Consider the following 22,318-nt stretch of genomic DNA (forward strand, 5'->3'; position numbering starts at 1 on the left):
AATCCTTACTCATGAAATGAGAACTATGTTTATGTTACTGTACAGTTATTAAAGATGTAACTGTGCATAATAACCTATAAAATGCTGATCTGAAGGTGGTTATGAGAGTAGTTTTTGTGTTGAATTGCTTCTGCTGTTGCTTCTTCTTCTTGTCTCTTTTTTACTCACATGTAAATAACTGTTCCAGACTTCTCTAATCTTAGCTCTTACTACATATACCTATTTAAGGTTTTTCATCTTTGAAGTCTGCAATTTCTTAAAGTTTGGTTTTAAAACTTAATTTTATTGCTAAAGGATACTTTCTCTGTGCCAGAAAATATCTGTTTATACAATGTCTTTTGCTGTTTCCTTTTGATATAGTATAACAAAATGTTATTTTTATCTCATTACCAGTAAAATAATCCAGCTTACTCCACCCCTCAGAGTTAGATTACATATGTTGGCTGAATACTTTAATAAGTCTCCTTTAATAACAGGTGAAGAAATAATCAGTATTTCATAATACTTTAATACGTTTCCTTGGAGGCTGGGAGGCTGAGCTCCAGAAAATGGTAGATGGAAAATATTGTAAACTTGAGATTAAGCTATATTGCTCTACATAAAAAAGAGAGTGAGAGATTATAGTGGCTGGAAAATTGATGGAAAGTGGAGGGGAAGAAAGAAAGTTTATGCGACTTGAAACCATTGATATAAGTTTTTAAAAGAAGCCTCATTTAGTGTGTGTTTGTGTGTATTCGTGCGCATTTAGGAGTAAAATTTTATGAGCTGCTCAGCGCAAACTACCTAAACTTTTCCTATGACATACTTTGTTAAAAACCATGTAGATCAGTAATTGGCTTATGCAGAAATTTGTATTTTGGAATAATTTAAAAACATCTGTGTTGTGCTTCAGAGTTGGAATGAGGCAAAAATAATAGCTGCCTTTGGGTGGACAGTCATATCTGGCTATTTATAAAAACAGCAGCTAAAATCCATAAACTAAGATGCAGCACTTACTGGCGTTTTGCTTCAGAATATACTAACCAGGACACATTTTTCACTGTGACAGCCAAACTCTCAAATTCAGGGTTCTGAATTGAACAACGGTCCTTTGTATATAATCTGAATGTCCTAAGAAAGTTAAGGAAATGACTCTGAATTCGTGTACTGCTGTGGAAGCCAGAGGAATGCACTGTTTATGATACAAATGTTTCACAAAGCATTTGTAAGCTAACCTGGGAGTATCCAAAAAACTTTTATGAAGTCACAGACTAGAAATTGGTCTTCAACTCTGCTTTGAAAAACTCAAAATTTCTTAAGATTTTTGAGTATTTCACTCAAAAGACAGCTGTGCTTTGGTTGATTCTGTGACCTGTTTTTTTCATCTGCTAAAATATGATTATATGGTTAGTTCTTAAGAATATTTTGAAACTGATGACAGAAACTATATGCTACATTGAAGGAAATGTGCCAGATATGCGAGAGAAAGACTGAGTTGTGGTGAGAACGTGCTACTGCATGAGAGGTGTCAGGTCGCAGACGGAGAAGCAATGGCATTTAATACATTTTTTTCAGGGTTAGCCATTAGAATTATCTGTGTTCTCAAATTCTCAAATGCCTCTGTCAATGTTGCTGACAGCTCTTGAATGGTTTTTCAGTAATGAGGACGTTACCAGGGACTTATATGTCAAGTTTCTTACTAGATATCAGCATTAGGGAGAGAGGACTTGCACATATATGTTAAGTTGTGAGGTTAAAAAAAAAAAAGAGAGAAAGAGCAATATGACAAGGTAAAGTAGGGCAGAGTATGGAACATCAGAGCAGGCAGCACAAGTCTCTTTGACACTGATGCATAAAAATTCTTTCTGAAGAAATCTAGATGAACAGCCCATGCTGTCACAGACAGTAGTGACCCCTCAGATTCCTAGTATTAACAGAGCTATTTTGGAGGCTCAAAAGTATAGGGCAGCATTGGCTGCTCTCAGACAACAAAACTGAGCAGAAAGGTTTCAACTGGATACATCATTTCATAGAAGAGAGCTGCTGAGGTTGTGCTCCTGACAAATACATCCCATCAACTCAGGGAAGTCAGCTTCTCCACTTCCAACAAGAAAGCTAGGCAGCTTGGGGTCCTTCAAATACAAAGACTACTTTGATTTTAGTGTGAATAATTTTATCCCCAGCGATGTCTGGAAGCTACACCTAACACACAAGGCCATAGAAGGTCTCAGTCATAGGCCAGATGCAGTGGTTCACACCTGTAATCCTAGCACGCTGGGAGGCTGAAGTGGGTGGATCACCTGTGGTCGGGAATTTGAGACTAGCCTGGCCTACATGGTGAAACCCTGTCTCTACTAAAAACACAAAATTAGTCGAGTGTGGTGGTGCATGCCCGTAATTCCACCTACTTGGGAGGCTGAGGCAGGAGAATTGCTTGAACCCAGGAGGCGGAGGTTGCAGTGAGCCGAGATTGTGCCATTGCACTCCAGTCTGGACAATAAGAGCAAAACTCCGTCTCAAAAAAAAAAAGAAAGAAAAAAGAAAAAAAAACTTCAGTCATATCTGAGAGATTAAGAAAAATATATATATCAACACTGAGATGGGCATGTTGCGTCCAGAATTGGGTATGTTCTTGGGCTCGCTGACTTCAAGAATGAAGCTACAGACCCTCGCAGTAGTACAGTTCTTAAAGATGGTGTGTCCAGAGTTTGTTCCTTCAGATGTTCAGACGTGTCCGGAATTTCTTCCTTCTGGTGGGTTCATGGTCTCACTGATTTTAGGAGTGAAACTACAGACCTTCGAGGTGAGTGTTACAGCTCTTAAAACCAGGGCGTCTAGAGTCATTCATTTCTTCCGGTGGGTTCCTGGTCTCGCTGGCCTCAGGAGCGAACCTGCAGACCTTCAAGGTGAGAGTTACAGTTCATAAAGGCACTGTAGACCCAAAGAGTGAGCAGCAGCAAGTGTTATCACTAAGAGCAAAAGAATAGAACCTCCACAAGGTGGAAGGCAAACCCCAGCAGGTTGGGCCTGCTCATGCGTGTGCCCTGCTTTTTATTGCCTTATCTGACCCCACCCACATCCTGCTGATTGGTCAATTTTACAGAGAGCTGATTGGTCTGTTTTACAGAGCGCTGATTGGTCCATTTTGACACAGTGCTAATTGGTGCGTTTACAAACCTTTAGCTAGACACAAAAGTTATCCAAGTCCCCACGAATTAGCTAAACACAGAGCTGATTGGTGCCTTTACAAACCTTTAGCTAGACAGAAAAGTTCTCCAAGTTCCCGCCTGACCCAGAAGCTCAGCAGGCTTCACCTCTCAATGGCATCGCCTCTCAACTGTATGGGCCATGGGACTTTGCGGCACCTAGCCTGGGCACTCAGGCAGCCCAGAGGAAGCTCGTCCCCTGACCAAGCCCAGCAAGCCGGCTGCGTCCAGTACGGGGCCCGCCGAGCCCGCACCCACCCGGAACCCGCGCCCGCTCGCGAGCTCGGCGCGCAGCCTGGGCTCGCGCCCGCGCCTTTCTCTAGAGGGAGCCGGCTCCAGCCTCGGCCAGCCCCAGAGAGGGGCTCCTACAGCGCAGCGGCGGACTGAAGGGCTCCTCGAGCGCGGCCAGAGCGGACGCCGAGGCCAAGGAGGCGCGGAGAGCGTGCGAGCAACTTGTGCTAGCAAATGGTCACATCTCGGTGTTATATTTCATTGTTAAGGTGATTTTTGTATTTTTTGCTCGGTGAGGAAATAACCAGCAGTAAAGGGTCTATGTTTTGAGTAATCCTGGTCACAAGAGTTAGGAGGTGAGGGGATGGAGTAGATGAAGGAACCCTTTCCCTCCCGAAGACCCTGGATGCAATGCCCTCTGGTGACAACATTGAATCTCTCTTTTGGTGTCAGGAACATAGAGAAAACCTTATTCTTCATTTGGAGGAACTGTGGGAAAAAAACCAGGTTATGCATTTCTCCAGCTCACCTAAGCACTTGTGCATTCTAATATTGCTGACTCTGGCCATGAAGAGTTATTTATTCATAAGGCGTCAAAGAAAATCTTGAAGCCTTCACTGATAGTGAAGAGAAAGATCTCCCACCTGGCTAGGATGGGTGAAGAAGGTGTCCAGAAAGAAAATCAAGAAATTTACTCAATATTTAAATGAGTGAGATGAAATAGGGGCCACTGAGCAATGACTTACACCCACATTCATAAAATAAGGAGCAAAGGAAGAGGGACAGGAAGCAGAAAGTCTGGAGAGGGGCATAACTGCCTGTGAGTTTTTTCATTAGCATCACCTCAGTAAGAATGTGTTCGATTTTGCAAGAGGTTAAAAACATTTGCTCGCTGAAAGCTGGAACAATATGATTAAAAATGCAATTTTTAATCAGCTTGTAGAAGTGTCTACCATAGTACTGGACATTGTGATGCATACCCAAATCCCTTTTCTTCAGGACAAAAGCATTCATCCCCCAGATACTGATAATGGTAATGGTTGAAAACTCAGAGCTAAGCCCCTCCCCGATAGCTGCTCTTGAATAAAGAAAGTCCCCTTATCCAAAGTCATATTATTTGCTTGGCATTGCCACATCCAAATGTGAGAGCACAGAACATGCATTACTTTTGCTGGAATCAGAAGTGCCTCTTTCAACTATCTCATCTCTGGCTTTACTGTCAGTTTTGCAATCAACCTTTATAATTCGTTATGGATCTCTTGGTATTGTCATCTGGCTTTTTCAAGGTTGCCTAATTGGAGCAACTGAAGGAAGAAAGGAAGGAAGTTTTTTGAAAAAGCGAGGTTTTGTTTGTTTGTTTGTTTTTGTATTTGTCAGTATCCCCCATCAATAGTGGTCCTTTCAGGACCTTCCAACACATTTACAATCAATTCCCTGAGTTAAACTTTATTCTGTTTGAAATATCTATAATATAGTAGTTTCTATTTTTCTTAATGGATGTTGACTCAAAGTACTAAATATTCAGAGGGGATGGGAAAGCAATTATTTATGAGATTAACTATCTTCCGAAAAGGCATTTGGTCTATTAGTGGATCTTGACTTTTTGTGACATTGTTGAAGTTTACAATTTACCAACTTCAAAGAAGTCACTTAACTTCTGAGTTCTTGTTTCCTTCGGTGTCAAATGAAGGGCTTAGACTTCATATCCTTTAAGATGTTTTTTAACTTTAAATTTTATGAATCCAGAGAAAATGAAGGTATTGAATTCTCACTAATCCCTAAATTTTTTCATGTGTAAACATCAGGCTCAAGAACCAATAATAGAAAGATCAGATAGCAATGGATTTACAAGTATAATTATTTGGGGGATGCTTGATATTTTAACGCAAGTCAGCAAGCAGTATATCATACTACAAGTAATAAGAAATCCAGAAATAAAACATATTTTAAAGGTAACATAAAGTACTTTACACATTCAGTCATAAGGGATTGCCACTTGTTTGTCACAGAAAGTAAAATGTAAGCTGTGCATTCTTTCCTGAAAGTCTAAAGCTAACAGAGTGTAGTACTGACATTATATTCTAAGACATTCCAAGTCTGAAGCTAACAGAGTATAGTACTGACACTATTCTAAGACATTCCAAACAGACAACTAATCTTGTAATAAACAGAAAATGGATCACTTGTCACAGTCAGTAACTGATGTAACTAATAATCAAGACATGCATAGATGTCGTTTCATAGAAATACCCTGCTATGTGAGTGTTAGCAACTTGAATATTAATATCTCAAAAAATACTATTGCTGTCATTTAAAGACATAGCAAAATGTGATTGAAATCTGAAATCTGTTTGGCATAGGTGTATTTTAGAGTCATGGAAGCTGTTGAGATCATGCTCACAGTTACATATCTAGTGAGAAATATTTTTTAGCTGTATAAATACAAGGTTTAACCCTCATCAGCTATCTTTTGTCCAAACCATAATCATGCAAAATTACTGGTAGTGAGAGCTTTCGTTACTGGCATCCACAGAGTAATTTATAACGTTAGAAAGGCCTTTGCCATTTTCCTAATTGATGCTCTAAGTTGGGATTGCATTTGGATCTATCATTGTCACTTGGTTGTCACACAGAGTCCAACATAAGCTGTGCATTTTAAATATCATTGCTATATATGCTGTTTCTTATGGTTCAGCAAAGCAGCAAGCACACGTTTGAATTCATCACATGTAACGACAATGCATTCAAACCTTCAAATTAGTATTCAGAATTGGAGTGAATTATCTTGGAACTAAACAAAACAACCTTAAATAGAGGAAGTGATATTACCTTAAAATAAATTGATCTTCAGTTTTATTTGAAAGCTGGCCATTAATCCATGCTAATCTTATTTAAGCCATATCATACAAATTTTGAAAGACTGTTTATAAAATATGAGGTTTTTAATAGTTGTTTCCTCAAATATTATCAACTATTGAACAACTTTTGTTGAGTATAGATAGAATGGAACTCTTTTAAATAATATGCAAAACTCAATTGTCACATATAATGCATTCTAAAATAATACAAACTACATTATAATATGAAAAAACCGTGCATAAAAATCACATATGTGCCTCTAATTCCAGCACTTTGAGAAGCCAAAGAAGGTGGATCACATGAGTTCAGGAGTTCGAGACAAGGCTGTACACCATGACAAAACCCAATCTCTACAAAATATAGAAAAAGTAGCTGGGTGTGGTGGCACGTTCCTGTAGTCCTAGCTACTTGGGAGGCTGAGGTAAGACGATTGCTTGAGCTCAGGAAGCAGAGGCTGCAGTGGGCTGAGATTGCACCATTGCCCTCCAGCCTCAGTGGCAGAGCAAGACCCTGTCTCAAAAAAAAGAAAAAAAAAATGTTAGGCATATAATTGGCATATTTATGCATCACAAAATCTCCTACATTTATCTTCCAACAAATTCTGAGTTCTAGAAACTAATTTTACATAAACTATAATGAAGTATTCTCTTATATAATATACCTTATAGGCAAGATTAAAAAACACATTTATATCTCAGTGTATTAGTTATATATTACTAACAAATTATTCCAGTACCCATGGTACAATTTCTGATCATAAAGTTATGTATTTGAAGAGGTATGTGTACTTATTCAAGTGAATGAAACATTATTAGTCTCCCTCGCTATGGAAACAAATTACATATTTTAATCTCAACAATTTATCAGAAATGGATCCAGTATAATAGCAACAATGAATAAAACATTAAAGATATGTGTATAAAATATATGCAGATAAAATCTACTGAAGTATTATTTTCAAATGTGCAAAATAGTTGATAAAACCTGCTTAAATGTTTTAAAAAAAAAAGAAATTTGAGGTCTACAAGCATTAGGTCATAGATAATAAATCATTTGTTTCTGGTTGTTAATTTGTATTAGCATATATGGGTTAAAGCCACAATTATTTTGAAGATGTTTCATAATGTGTTGTCTACAGATTTTCTCTAGGCCCAAAATCTAACTTAAGAGCTTGACATTCCAGTAAAAAGAAAAGCCTATTCAGAAAGAAGGAGCAGGTCACAGAGCATAAAAGACAAAGCAAGAGGGCCTAAGAGGGGGTCCTTCAGTGCTCACTTTCCTCCTGCCTTATTTTGAAATCCATAATTTTTCTCTGCACAAAGCCAAATGCTTTTTGGAAGTTTGCAGTTTAGCAGACTCATTTGTGAAGTAATTGTTTTCTTCAACATAAGCTAAAGCATATACTCTGTTGATGTTGAAAGATATGCTGTTTCCTATCACAAAATTTATTTCTGTAACATGAGAAAGATATAGAATATATTTGTTTTTATTTACACTGTAAATTTCTTTGGCTAAGAACTAAACAAAAGATTATGGTGTTTAAATTTCATTCTCTATTTCCTTTGAGGCTTTTCCCTTTGAAGATGTAACATCCATCCTCTCACCAGTATTTTTATGGCATAATTTGGGACTCTATTTTATATTAATATTTTTTCAGTTATTTTGTCAACATCATGCCCCAGTAAAATGGGACAATTTCACCACCTTTTTCCATTGCCTCCTTCATTTTACCTTCATGGAGAAAGACTGCGCTTTACCTGTCAAGTTCAAGGATGCAGATTAGGGTTCAGAGCATATGGAATGATGGTTATTTTTTGAACTTCATATTCTCTAAGGTCTGAAGACATAATCAGGATCTTAGACTACAGCTGTTTCATGAAAGCACATTCACCTCTCTGTCTTTGTCACTTCCCCCCACCTCCTCTGACCATGCTCTGTCCCATGCGGCTGGGACACTCAGATGAACAGCTAGACTGCACTTCTGCTCAGGAGATGCCTTGGTGAGAACACTCGGAAGAAAGGGACTAGCCATCGAGCTGCTCTCTAGCCATAGGATTCTCTTGATCTATTGTTTAACTTTTATCTGTTGATTTTTATTATCTTTATTTCCTGCTAGAGCTATAGGATTCATGTTTATTTTAGTTTGTGAGCTGAGAAGCCAACAAAAATTGAACCATTCAACCTGCTTTGGTTCTAAGCCCTGGCTTGTTTTGAACCTAGGTAAAAAGAGATCTGCAAGTGCTTCCATCTACCTCACCATTGGCCGCACAGAGTTTGCTGACCTGGCACACTGTTCTTCACAGTAATTGCTTTCTGAACTCCAGAAATGGGTACTTTTTAAAGGACAAGATTGTAGGCTCTTGATGTCTCCCCTTCTCCTTTCCTATTTATCTTTCTCTGCTTTACAAATTTATGGCATTTATATTTATGTAAATATATTATATGTGTTTTATTTATTTATATAAATATGTCTGCTATATTTAAATTGATCTATACATAAAAAAGTAGATAGACAAAGATATAAACTAGATATAGATACAGCCCTTTTAAATAAATATCACATGTTCAAAAAATTGAAGGCTTTGAATAATGATAAATAGGATTCATATTAGTAGGCATCACAATATTTAAACATGTAAGGACATAAGTAGATATTAAATGTCATGTCTACTTTAATAAATGTAAATGTAAAGAAAGAATATTTCAAAATCATAATAGTCATTGTATACTTGTCATGCAAAGTAGATTGGGAGAAAGATTATCTGTCAAGATGAGAACAAAGGACTCAGGATGGATTACTAAACCTCATGTAGAAACTAATGATGATAAAAAAGATCTACTGAAAACGTTTGACAATATGGTTTTCAGCTCCAGACTGCACTTAGATATCCCCACCATAAAACTTTTCCCAATGTTGTTCTCAGCAGAATTTGGAAACTCCCTTGACTTTGGAGCCTTCTTTTTGAACCTTCTTTTTGTTTTATATTAATATAAGTAAACTATTTAGAGTCAGGATATCTTTGAGCTATAATTTCTTCCTTGGAAATAGTGTAAAGATATCCACATATGTGTTGCTTAATAAATTATTTTTTGGATGAATACCATTATTATTCACAATTACATGAATAAAACAGATTTATACCAATGGACCTTCAAAACAAAAAAATTCAAAAAAAAAATTCATTTGTTCAACAATACTTATCAAGTGCCAGACACTGTTTAAGCACTTGGGATATATGATTGAATTAAATATACAAGAATTCCTGTGTTCATATAGCTTACATTTCAGTAAGAAAGATAGATAATAAATAATAATCATGAAGAGTTAATAAAATTAGGTTAAAATATGATAAGTGCAATGGAGAAAAGAAAAACCAGGAGAAGTTAAAGGCCATAGAGAGTGGGGACCTGGGTGTGGGGAGAAGAGATCACTCATGTAATGTCAGTCAAGGTAATAACCAACAAGAGGCAATGAAATTTTCACCAAGTGGAAATAGTGATGCATCTTTGGCAAATATACAAATTCCAGATTTTTGGTTAACATAGAATCCACAGAAATCATGGCTGAAACAATAGCATCAAACCGTTTGATGTGAATAGTTTCAAATTAGAAAACTGAAGCAGACTTCCAGAATATAAAGGGTTTTTTTTTTTAAAATAAGAAAACTATAGCAAATGAGTATTCTACACTCTCCCCAAAATAGAAACTGAAGAGCAGACTGCTGCGCTATTTCTCTAAGAAAGCTGACTACTATTATATCCCCCAATCACATGCCAGCTGAGAAATTTGTTAGTAGAAAAAAAAAAAAAATAGTGAATTTAATGCTTAGCAATCACCCACGGCAAAATCTTTTGTTGTTGTTGTTATTGTTTTCTTTAAAAATATCTTCACTATAAAAGAAGACACAAAGCTATAATGCAGAGAAAAACTTAGAATTAAATTTAAGATTATTACTGAAGATATCTTTTGAAGATGCCATTTAGTACAGGCTTAACAAATTGCTTTTTACTGAAAGCTCTTTGGTACAATTGAATGACTTTCCTTCTCCAATGCAGCCATCAACTGCTTAAATCAATACTGACGAAACCATTCTGTACAATACCACCTGGGCTACAGAGAATAATTTTTCAATTATAGAACCGTACATATTAGACACAATGCAGAAAATATATACTAAGTGGCAAACAGATATTAAGAAATCTGCCTCTGATTGGAGCGCTAAACAGAGCAGAGAAATGGACTTTCAACTGCACATTACATTCTGAAGGGGCTCACAGGCCCACAACATGGCAAAAAATTAAAGAGAACTTGGGGGAATAAATCTCTGTGTCTCTACTAGGGAACAGGAAACCAATGAGCTTTGACGGATAGGGCTGTGATTGTTACATGATTTTGTGTGTAAATATGCCAAAAGATTGCTCAGCTGCCAGAAAGCAGCGTGTACAATAATGAGAGAATATTAAAGAAGTTCATCATATTTCATAGAAAAGAGTTCTAGACAAAAGTCAAAACATCTAGGATGACTTTCTCAACAAACTCTCCAGTCAGCAAACAGTGAAGTCTTGGATTCTATCTTTGATGAGAGGATTCTTATTAGATGACCTCTAGGATCTCTTATGTCTTGTAGAATCTATGATTATATAACATAACTTTTATTTATGCATCTACAAAACAAATGACTTACAAATGCATCTACAAAACAAATGATTCCAGATAAATGAAGGATTTTTAAACTGATGAATAAATAAATACCAATTAATTAGGCCCACTTTTTAAACTTGATCTTGTGTCTTTTTTAGAATTTAACAGATTATACACTATTATTTACTACTGCAAGAAGTGTCTAAGCTTTTGAATGTTTGTAAATAATAAGCATTCCATGCTATTCATGACTCTGATTGTAATATATATTGTTAATGGGGAAATTTTATTGCTATATTTGCAACAAATGAAAAAAAAATATGTGATTAAATAAAATCCTTTAAAAATTTGCTATAGTTCACTAAGAAAGAAAACTAGAACAGAAACAAAATTGTATATTTAGTTCATCCCATAAAAATATTAGGTGAGTCTCCAGGGATGCAGAGAAAGAGAAAATTATAGTGTCTTTGCATTTCTTTTGTCATATCTTTGCTTCTGTTTTCATATGTGTAAGGTAGGGTGGGTAAGAGTGACTTCACATGTAGCTCTAATAAGACTATTAGAAAGAATAAGTAAGAATACATATTAGAGAGCATGGGAAACTGTCATAATTAATTATTTTTTATTAAAATTGGTGTAGGCCACATTCTTTTTGAAAAGTTACAATGTGAGAGTCCTAAAGTCATTCACTGATGCAGTACAAGGACATGAGAATTAGAGACTAAGTTGATTAGTCTCTTATTAACACAAGTGTGTTACACTTGATTATTATTACTTATCACTCAAATTAACTTTCTCTACATTTATATGTATATTTAAAATGTTTTTATTAATACTTCTAATATCAATTTAAGAATTATTAACATATTAATGCAAATTATTTTAAAGATTATGTAAAAATATGTATAATCTTAAAACAAATATAATAATATATAAAATATTCCAATTATGAGTTCTTTTTTAAAAAGTAATAGAAAAAATTAACTAAAAATAGTTATCTCACTGCTACAATCACTTATGTTCATGAACATCATATTATCACTTAACTTCTCAGAGCCCTTACAAAATTTTAATTTATATTCCACAAATGCTGCCTTTCTTAAAGTTCAGTGTTATTTACTATATTGAAGCATTCACAATCAACCAAGTACTGAAATTTTCTAATAACTGACTGACATTTCATTTAACCTTTTTAAATAAAATAACATATAGAATCTATTTCCTTGAATCGATATGCAAGGTGGGGCTAATCTTTACTTGATTCAACAACCCAGAGATAATAATGTGGCATATCAGATGCTTTATTAATAAAAATATTAGTTTACTATTAGGGGAATATGAAGCCATGCATTTTTTCATGCAGTGTTCAATATTCAATTAAACATTACTAAAAATACATAACATGGTTATTTACTCAGCTAAAAAAAGTTCTTACAAACTCTTCTTTGTTCTCAGCCAAAAACAAATACCTTAAAAATACTCAGCTTCATCATCAGGATCTAATTGTGAGTATCTGTAAAAGAAAAACATTGAATTAGTAAGACTATATTTAGATTCTATAACTAAAATTAATGTTCACCTATTAATCATGAGATTTGAGATTAATGCATTTTCTTATAGATTATTTTTACTTTGTCATAGAATAACTTGTGGCAGACCAAATCTCCCTCCAAGAACAACTAAAAAAGTGGATAAAATATATTCTAAAATATATGTGTGTTTGAAGGTGTCAGAGAGCTACCTCAGGTAGGACTTGGGCAATCAAGATCATGAATACCAAGGAAACTCAATGAAGTGATCCTGACATCCCACCCCACGTTTTCGTCAAGCCATTTGCCCCAGTTATAAGCAGCATGAAATAAGGAAGTGAAAGGCCCCAAGCAGAGATTTTGAAAGTTTCACAGGCTTAGAAAAACAATAATTAGATTTTAGGGCTACAGAACTGCCATGACATGAGGGAACAAGATCTAGGAGTGGCAGCAATCCAAAGAATTGAATGTAACCTGAGCTGGTTCCCCATTTGAGAAACAGTCCAATTCCCTAGCCCTACAGATGAAACAGAAAACAGCAGCCAAGAAGTCAGGAAGCTGAGTAAACTTTTGCAGTCTTCCAGTGCCAGCAGAACAAGGTTCAGATTCCACCAACGAAGAGAGCCCACAAACACCTTAGGTTCTCAAATGAGACTATTTCTAAGAAAAAATAATCAGACCAAGTCTTGAGAAGAGTTAAATCCACTATTGAATCTGTCCAATCTTTAATTGAATCAAGATGATAGTTTCCTAATCTATATGTCTGCCACCAGCTAAGAAAATTCAAATAAATCAATGTTTAATATATCCTCTCTTTTGAAAAAAAAAAAATCACTCAGATACTTTGTTTTTAATAGTCAATGTTTCAAAAATAATCAAAACTAAGCATTACAAGTAATGGGATATAGATTAGTACATAAACATATTTGCTTGCTCTATCTGCTAAGAAAGCCGAAACATATAACGACTCACTAGCAATGAACACACCCAGCATCCAGATTTTGCTTTTGAAAACCAATGAAAGGAACCAGGAGCCCTTAGAGACATGGCTGATTCTCATACTGAAACAGAGAGCCTGGGACATATTACGGCATCAGAAACTAAGGAAGTGCTAAAAATAAAAAGGAGACGGGTGGGGAGAGGGAATGGAGGAGGGCATGGGGCATCACAAAGGGACACAGGAAACAACCGAAAGAGTTCCAATGGCCCAATCTGAAACCATTTGAGCAAGAAAATAGGTAAAGAGTAAAATGAATGATTGAGTTAATAAATTGAAAGTGATAGGCAAACTTCCTATGTAGAAGAATTCCAAGTAATCTATGCAAATAGTTATAAGTCAAGCATATACCCTTGATATGATGTGATGAGATGGCACTTTACTGATGTGTTCTTTCTCCAAAAAAACTTTAACCCAGACTAATAATAATGAAAACAACACATAAAATCTAATATAATGAAATCCTGTGATATACCTGATCAGCATTCCTCAAATGTCAAATTATCAGTTATTAAAAACAAGAAAAGTGTGAGAAAATGTTACAGCCAAAAGGCACCTAAAAAGACATAACAACTAAATGTAAAGTGATATTCTAGATGATAACCTGGATCACAAAAAATGACATTAAGTAGAAACTAAGGATATCTGAACAAAATGCATACTTTAGTTAATAATAGTGCATGGATATTGATCAATGTTTGTGATGAATGTGCCATGGTAATGTAAGATGCTAATAATAGAAAAAACTGGGTGTAAAGGTATATGATGACTCTTGGTATCATCTTTGTAACTTTTCTATAAATCTAAAACTATTCTAAAATAAAAAGTTCATTTAAAATGAGAACAAAATGAAAATTAAAGGCTTATAAATAGGTCTTCAAGTGGTTCATAGGTTGGAGCTTTCAGCCATAGACTTTAAAATAATTATGATTAATACATGAGAAAATATATAAAGACATGATGAATTTTACCAGGGCACTAGAATCTTTTGTTATGCAAATAAAAGCTATAAAACTAAACAATATAGTAATTGAATTTAAGGGTTGAATAGCAGATAAGAACCTGCTAAAAAGAGGATTACCAATGTAGAAGACAAATGACTAGAAAATATTCAAATTGAAGCACAGGGACATCAGAGTGATTAATTTATAACCAGTTTGTTGAACAGACATGGCATGTGGATAGCTATTAAACACACATATACATTTACACATTGATATGATTTGGTTGTGTCCTCACCCAAATGTCATCTTGAATTGTAGTTCCCATAATCCCCACATGTCATGGGAGGGAACAGGTAGAGATAAGTGAATCACGGGGGTGGTTTTCCCCATCCTATTGTCATTATAGTGAGTGAGTTCTCACAAGATCTGAGGGTTTCATAAGGGGGTTCCCCCTTTGCAGGGCACTCATTCTCTCTGCTGCCAGCCTGTGAGGAGATGCCTTTTGCCATGATCATATGTAGCAGGACAAGCCTCAGACAAAACCCCTCAGATACCAAGTTAATGAAGGAAGCGGTTTATTCGGCCAGAAGCATCAGCAAGACTCCTATCTCGAGAGTTGAGCTCCCCAAGTGAGCAATTCCTGTCCCTTTTAAGGGCTCACAACTCTAAGGCGATCCACTTGAGAAGGTCATGATCGATTGAGCAATTGGGGGTACGTGACTGGGGGCTGCATGCACCGGTAATTAGATCGGAACAAAACAGGACAGGGATTTTCACAGTGCTTTTCTATACAATGTCTGTAATCTGTAGATAACATAAGCAATTAGGTCAGGGGTCAATCTTTAACTACCAGGCCCAGGGTGTGGCGCTGGGCTGTCTGCTTGTGAATTTCATTTCTGCCTTTTAGGTTTTACTTCTTCTTTCTTTGGAGGCAGAAATTGGGCATAAGACAATATGAGGGGTGGTCTCCTCCTTATTCTGCCCCCCTTTGAGAATCTCACTCAATACTGGGAGTTCTCACTTTCATTCTCACTACCCATGTCTTCTTGCAAGACAGATCAATAGTGATTCATATAGTACATTTGTGCTGAAGAATTTTGGTAAACTAAGGTAGTGGTGAAGCTTTTTATAATTTGAAGAAGTACAGGTAGCAAACAAAGGAACAGTAAGCTAGTTCGTATTACTATTATAACTCCTATTATAAGAGTTTTAAATACTCCTAGCAATGGGAACCATTTTCCAAACATGGCCCCAGGATCAAATACATGCCACACTTGCACAGGCACATGTGCCAGTTTTGTAATATCTCTAACTATGTCTTCAACTACTTGCCCTTGATCATCTATGTGTAGAGAGCAATTAGTATGGTTATATTTCCCACAGACCCCTCCTTCAGCTGCTAGCAAGTAGTTGAGAGCCGAGCTATTTTGATAGATAGCATTTCTCATCTGAGTTTCTTGCTGGGCCAGAATAGTCAAGGCTCTGCTGGTTTTATTAGTGATTATTTCTAAGATAGTTTGTAACCGTGTGATTCGTTTGATCATGTAAATGGGGATCTGGTATCCCCACGAGCTGTCTTGTGCCCAAGTAGCAGGCCCATAATATTGTATGATTCTCTCAGGGGGGCCATTCATCATCTTTCCAATTTCCTATAGCTATGCTTCTCTTTTCATGGGAAGCATAGACAGTGAAACCCAGGATTTCACCTGTTTTTATGGGCAGTAGGAAGAAAGATGGTTTAATAGTGCCAATAACACAACTACTTGCCCACTGGGCAGGTAATTTGGCATAAGCTCTATGCCCACATATCCAGTATAATCCAGTGGGAACTATCCAGTCCCAGTGGGACTCCAGGTGGGTCTGCACAGTTTGTAACTTTGGGAATTTACTAAATGGATTCCTCTCCGATTTGAACTCCACCAAGTGACTGTTTTTGTGGTACCATTATACAGTTTCTGTCCCAGAAAACTAAGTCGTCCTACAGGGTGAGTGAATTATTTTCCTTCTCCAGCTATGCAATATTGTCCAATAATTGAGGCTTTTAGGACCCAGAAATTATCAGGATGATTCTTTTGAGCCAATAATTCATCAGGAACTGGGTCTGTCGGTACTAATTATCTGGCTTCCCATGGCCATTGATCTCCCATTATAGTTCCTCCACATACATAACATGAAGTGACATTGAGAGACTGGGCTACATGCTTCGCTAATTGCAAAAACGAATTTCTTGTTTTTCCTGAAATTTCTGGTACTGGCACATTTAGTTCATCATAGAAAGTTTGAAACACTGGCTCAGGAGAGCGTTTGTAAAGTTCTTGAACCAAGATATTTACTCAAGATCGGGTCCGGCCCCATGGATTCCTAAGGTCACACACTCCCCTTTTTTCCAGGGAGGATCAAGGGGATTGGCTTACTAGCTCTAAGGGGTTACACTGTCCCTTAGTACAGGAAGGGCCATTTTTTTCCTTTCTGAAGGTGGACTGGATCCTTTTCATTTTTTATCCAAGTGGCCCATATGACACAAGACCAGTATCCACATTCATTTCCACACAGTCCTAATTCATGACAAATATACTTATTTTTGGTCATATAGCCTTTTTCCCAACTAAAAGAGCCACATCCCCTTCCTAACTTATTGCTATTAATGACGGCACAGGCATCACATTTCATGATTATGTGTTTGGGCACCCCTTTTTCTTCTGTTCTGGCTAATACTTTATATGTATCATTTGTGAGTCCCCACTAGTCTTCAGTCCTTAATCTTATTTCAAAAACTGTGGACATGGGAGGCTCAGAGGGGTCAAAACACACATCTGGTTGGTCGTTTCCTGGACTACATACCTTGTACTGAGTGTCATTATATAAACATGTTCCTTTTAAAGTTCCTAGGCATTCATAGTAACTATAGAACAGAAAGATTGTTTTACCTTGTTGCCCTACCTCGGTAACCTGATGTATACACTGAGAGCAGTCTTCCATATGGGGAAAATCAGCGGAAGTTTTTACTACACAAGTCCAAATTATAAGGAAAATGAGTCCCACGATGATTCTCCTCATGCTTCAGCCGTGTGTAGACCAGTCAGCTTCCAGGTGTGAATGCAGCAGGGCTTGTCCTCCTCCTCAGAGTCACTTTGCAGGGATTGTCCGGGCTCGGTTTTCCCTCCCAGGTTTCATCGGCTGCAGGTTTCACACGGCTGTGGTGGATACAGGCTGGGATTCCTTCTACCTTTACAGCCGTGGGGGTGGTCAGGATGACAGTCTGAGGTCCTTTCCACCATGGCCGCAAAGGGGCTACGTTCCAGTCCTTGATCCACACGTGATCAACTGGACAGGAAGGGTGAACTGGGGAGAATAAGCTGATGGGACACCTCTCATTTACCCAAGTTGAGATTGTTTGTGTAATTTTTCCTAAAGCCTGAAGCTGTCACTGTAATTCAATTTCACCTAACTCTTGGGGCATGCCTGGAAGCTCCGATAGTATAGGAGGAGACCTACGATACAGTATTTCATAAGGGAAGTATCCTGTTTTCTTAGAAGGAGTACATCTAATTTTAAACAATACCATAGGAAAGGCCTGTATCCACTTTAATCCAGTTTCCTGACATATTTTCCCTAAACTATTTTTGACAGTCTGATGCATTCACTTCACCTTTCCGAAACTCTGAGGTTGGTAGGTAGTATGTAGCTTCCGAGTGATTCCTAATGCCTTTGCTGTCTTCTGTACCAAGTCAGCCACAAACACCGACCCGTTATCTGAGCTGATTCTTACGGGCAGTCCAAACCTAGGAATAAGATCTCAGAGAAGCACACGGGTCACCTCGTAGGCCTTTTCAGTTCGTGTTGGATAAACCTCCACCCACCCAGAGTAAGTACACACAAGAACTAGCAAATACTTGTTACCTCCACATTTCGGCATTTCTGTGAAATCCACCTGAAGATCCTCAAAAGGAGCCACTCCATAAGCCTGTATGCCTGGCAGAACAGTGGGGTCTTGCCTCGCATTGTGCTGTCGGCAAGTAACACACCGTTGTGCTACTGCTGGCAAGTATGAGATGTAGAAGTACCAGCCTAACAATTTTTCAAGTGACTCTTGACCTAGATGAGTGGTTTCGTGCATGGCCTATACGATTGTGGCTCTCAGCAACTGTAGCACAGCTACCCTCACATCTGGCAATCTGATCCATCTTGCTTTTATTATTTGCTCCCCTTCTGCGTGGAAGAAGTCTTTTTCTTTCTTAGAATAGGTAGGTACCAGGTCAGGTGTTTGAGGGAGTAAGGGGGCTGCTACCGATGCCCGGTAAGGGGTAGATGCTGCTTTTTGAGCTTCTGAATCAGCTCGAGAGTTTCCTAAGGCCACTGAGATGGAGGCTCGCTGGTGTCCCCTGCAGTGCATGACTGCCACCTTCTGAGGTTTCCACACTGCCTCTAATAATTATAGAATTTCTTGTTGATATTTTATGTCCTTTCCCCCAGACTTTAACAGGCCCTTTTCCTTATATAATGCTCCATGCACTTGGAGGGTTAGAAAGGCATATGGAGAGTCAGTGTAGATATTTACAGTCTTACCTTCAATGAGTTCTAGAGCCCGAGGTAAAGCAATGAGCTCAGCCTTCTGGGCTGAAGTGCCCTGTGGAAATGGTTTGTCTTCAATGACAACATCCAAAGTTACCACCGCATATCCTGCACATCTTTCTCCTTGTGGGTTGATGAAGCTGCTTCCTTCCACGTATAACTCCCAGTCTACTGATACCCATGGCTGGTCCCATAGGTCAGGTCTACTAGAATAGACTGAGTCCAACACCTCTACACAGTTAACTTTGACCGGGCTCTCTGATACTGGGAGCAGGGTGGCTGGATTTAGGGTGTTACAGACTTCATTAGTTATGCAGGGATTTTCACCTAGCAAGCTTTGGTACTTGGTTAATCTAGCATTTGTTAGCCAATGATGTCCTTTGGTATTCATCAAAGTTACCACAGCATGGGAGGCCTTTATATTCAGGTTTTGCCAAGGGTTAATGTATCTGCTTCTTGTACTAACAGGGCTGTTGCTGCCAAGCCCCTTAGACATGGTGGCTAGCCTTTGGAAACCCCATCTAGTTGTTTCGAGAGATAGGCCACTGGCCTTGGCCACAGTCCCACAGTCTGTGTTGAAACTCCAACTGCCATTTTTTTCTCTTTCTGACACATAGAGTGTAATGGGCTTTGTCAAATCCGGTAGTCCTAGGGCTGGGACCGACATAAGTTTTTCCTTTAACTTACAAAAGGCTTGCTGTTGTAGAGGCCCCCATTCAAAAGGCTCCTGGTTGACCCCCTTTGTAACCTCGTACAAAGGTTTGGCTAGTACTGCAAAGTTTGGAATCCATAATCTGCAAAACCCCACAGCTCCTAGGAATTCCCTTACTTGCCTTCTGGTTCTAGGTTCTGGTAAGCTGCAGATGACCTGCTTTCTTTCTGACCCCAGGCTGTGCTCCCCTTTCTGAATAGTGAATCCCAGGCAGTGTACCTGCTGTCTGCAGATCTGAGCTTTCTTCTTGGATACCTTATACCAACAGTCCTCTAGGTGCCAAAGCAGGCCCTCCGTCCCTTTTTCCCACCCGATTGCCATGGAGTGTCCTAGCAGAAGGTCGTCCACGTATAGGATCAAGACGCAGCCTAGGTCTTTAGCAGGAAACTTTTGCAAGTCTCAAGCCAGGGCCTCCCCAAAGATAGTAGGGGAATTCTTGAACCCTTGGGGAAGCCAGGTCCAAGTGTACCAAGTAGGGACACCTGACTCCGGATCTTCCCACTGAGAGGCAAACAGTTTCTGGCTCTCAGGAGCTAGTCTGATGAAGGCATCTTTTAAGTCCAGACAGGTAAACCAGCTATCCTCAGCCAGCAGCAGCCCTAACAATGTGTAAGGGTTAGGAACTGTTGGGTGCAGAGTCACTGTAGCTTGGTTGACCAAGCACAAGTCCTGTGCTGGCCGGTAATCCTTGGTCTCTGGCTTAGGGACAGGCAGGAGGGGGTGTTCCATGGAGACTGGCAAGGAACTATAATTCATTAGCTTTCAAGCACTTGAGATGAACCTGGATTCCTTCTAGAGCTTCTCTGGGAACCAGATACTGCTCTTGTCTAATTGGTTGGGCCCCAGGCTTAACTTCTAGAGTTCAGGGACTTGGTTGACCACCAATCCTAGAGGATTATCCTTTGCCCATACTCGGGGCCATTGCTTAGTTAGAGATGGTTTTATCTTTTGACCTGGTTCGGTTAGAAAAAGTCTCCATTCTTCTTCCTGGGGGACAGTAAGAGCCATGATAACTCATGTTCCTGGTAACTTTAGCTGTAAAGAGCCCTGTTTTGTAAAGGAGATGGTGGCTCTCAGCTTGATAAGCAAGTCTCTTCCCAGCAAGGGAAAGGGACAGTCAGGCATGTATAAGAACTGGTGAACTAGTTCTTGTCCCCCCACCGAGCAGGTCCGTGGTAGACAGAAAGCCTGGTTATTGGAAACTCCTGTTGCTCCAATTATATCAATGGTTTTCTTTGATAAGGGGGTGACCTGGGTGGTCACTACTGAATGTTCAGCACCAGTATCGACCAAAAACTTAATGTCCTTGCTCCCAGTTGTAATCCTGACCGTGGGTTCCTTGAGGGCACTTGAGCCCGGTCCCCATCAGTCCAATAGCCATTCAGCCAGATTGAACAAAGCTCCCTCGTCTTTATCTGAGGTCTCTTGTTCTGAACCACCCTGCTTTTCCTTCAGGTGGGGACACTTACCTTTCCAATGTCCTATTTCCTTACAATAGGCGCATTGGTTACATTGCAAGCATGGGCGATTAGACTGGGTATTCTTCCCAGAACCCCCCTTTCCCTCTCCTTTTGGGGGAATTCCCCTAATGGCCACGGCCAGTAAGTTGGCGTTTCGCCTAGCCTGGCGTTCACCTTTCTTATGGCTTTCTTTGCAATTTGTTGCATCTCTATTCACAACACTTGATTGGCTATTTCCAGTAACTGTGAGGTATTCATACCCACAAACCCAGCCTGTTTCTGCAATTTTCTCCCGATATCTTCTGCACTTTGACTAAGTAAGGCCATGTTAATCATTCGCTGATTTTCAGGGCTGTCTGGATCAAAAGGAGTGTACATACGGTAAGCCTCACACAGTCTTTTCATAGAATTGCACTGGACTGTCCTCTTTTCCTTGGATGACCTCAGAAACCTTATTTACATTTGTAACCTTTTGAGCCTCTTTCTTTAGACTTTCCAGTAATGCCTCATGGTACCGTCTTAGCCTCTGCATGTCTGGTCCCTCATTCAGGTCCCATTGGGGGTCTGTTCCTGGCAGCTGAATTCTTATATATTCTTGGGGGTTTTGGTAATCAGCTGGGACGTGCTCCTCTAGCCATTTAGTTGCTACTTGGAGCACCCTTTGCCTTTCATCTGTATTAAATAGGTACATGAGCAGCTGGTGGCAATCAGCCCAAGTAGGATTATGAGTCTGTAATAATAGTTTGGAGCAAGTCAATTAAAGCTTGAGGCTTTTCAGTGTAAAATGGAGTATTATTTTTCCAATTGAGGAGGTCAGCAGAGGCAAAATGTTGATACACAAAGGCATGCCTTTCCACCATGTGTCTGTCCTCATCTACCCCAGCATATCACTGCTCTCTCAGGGGCATTTGGATTCCAGTCTTGGGCTGTAAGCAAGCTGCCAAGGGATGAGTTTCTCCCGCAGCTTCACTTCCTCTTTTGTCTACTCTGGGTGATCTAGGGGTGTGGTTATCTGGTGGAGGTGAAGGTGCTGTGGGCTCAGGGGTGGGGAGCCCTTCCTCTCAATAAGGAGGGGATATGCTGGTACCAATTCCTGCCATGATTCTTCTGGTATTGGGTCAGACAGGACTTTTGGTGCTGACTTCCCTGGGCGGGTGGAGCGAGAACCTTCCTTAACTAACTGTCCC

The 22,318-nt window shown here is 39.0% G+C and overlaps 1 long non-coding RNA gene across 7 annotated transcripts in view; it reads left to right on the top strand.

Moving 5' to 3' along the window:
• The window catches only part of LOC105486079 (uncharacterized), a 66,097-nt gene that overhangs the window by 38,103 nt on the left and 5,676 nt on the right, over nt 1–22,318 (top strand). For 4 of the 7 annotated variants that reach the window (XR_003019016.2, XR_011620968.1, XR_011620965.1 and 1 more), the window contains 3 exons: nt 6,545–6,696; nt 8,496–8,605; nt 12,373–12,422. This is a non-coding gene — a long non-coding RNA (uncharacterized lncRNA). Of the gene's footprint in view, nt 1–6,544; nt 6,697–8,495; nt 8,606–12,372; nt 12,423–12,558; nt 12,664–22,318 lie in introns of all 7 variants that reach the window. The other 3 variants (XR_011620967.1, XR_011620970.1, XR_011620966.1) reach the window with 3 other exon arrangements.

The sequence above is a fragment of the Macaca nemestrina genome, chromosome 3 (genome assembly GCF_043159975.1).
Source record: "Macaca nemestrina isolate mMacNem1 chromosome 3, mMacNem.hap1, whole genome shotgun sequence".
Taxonomy (NCBI): domain Eukaryota; kingdom Metazoa; phylum Chordata; class Mammalia; order Primates; family Cercopithecidae; genus Macaca; species Macaca nemestrina.